The sequence below is a fragment of the Sinocyclocheilus grahami genome, unplaced genomic scaffold (genome assembly GCF_001515645.1).
Source record: "Sinocyclocheilus grahami isolate Dianchi unplaced genomic scaffold, SAMN03320097.WGS_v1.1 scaffold1309.1, whole genome shotgun sequence".
Taxonomy (NCBI): Eukaryota; Metazoa; Chordata; class Actinopteri; order Cypriniformes; family Cyprinidae; genus Sinocyclocheilus; species Sinocyclocheilus grahami.
The window spans coordinates 106965-107586 of record NW_015506488.1 but is presented as its reverse complement, the minus strand read 5'-3'; positions in this window follow the sequence as shown (position 1 = coordinate 107586).

The following is a 622-nucleotide window of genomic DNA, read 5'->3' as shown; positions in this document are numbered from 1 at the left end:
GTGAATGCTTGGCTGGAGAGATGTGTCTTTAATCTAGATTTAAACAGCGAGTGTGTTTGAGTCCCGGACATTATCAGGAAAACTATCCCAGAGTTTGGGAGCCAGATGAGAAAATGATCTCCCATCCTATGTGCCTTGCAGTCTAATTCTAAACTTTAAATACATTTATTTTTAGTTAATTTAACTATAAATTAAATGAAACTGAGAAAAAATAAATAAACTAATGAAAAGGAAATTATACATTTACACACCTAAGGATTATCTTAACCAAAATAGTAACTGCGTATGGGTCTTTCTCATAGGCTAAATGAGTAAAGCCGGGCTCACACTGCAGGATTTTTAGGCTGATTTATCTCAGATTTTCCCCTCCCGAGAACTGGAGAAAAAATCTTGCCGAGGACCTCATCGGTTCTGATGTTCAGCGCGGATTATCTGGTAATGTGAGGCATGTACAGATCGAATCTTGGACCTCCCGATCTGCTCCCACAAATCGAGGCTGCCCCGATTAATATTTAGGATTTTAAATCAGGATGATGTTGGATATGATTGTCACCAAAACAAGCTGCTGTATGGGTGTGTTGGATAGAGGAGATGGAGAAACTGCTTGTGGAAGTTTTGCAAT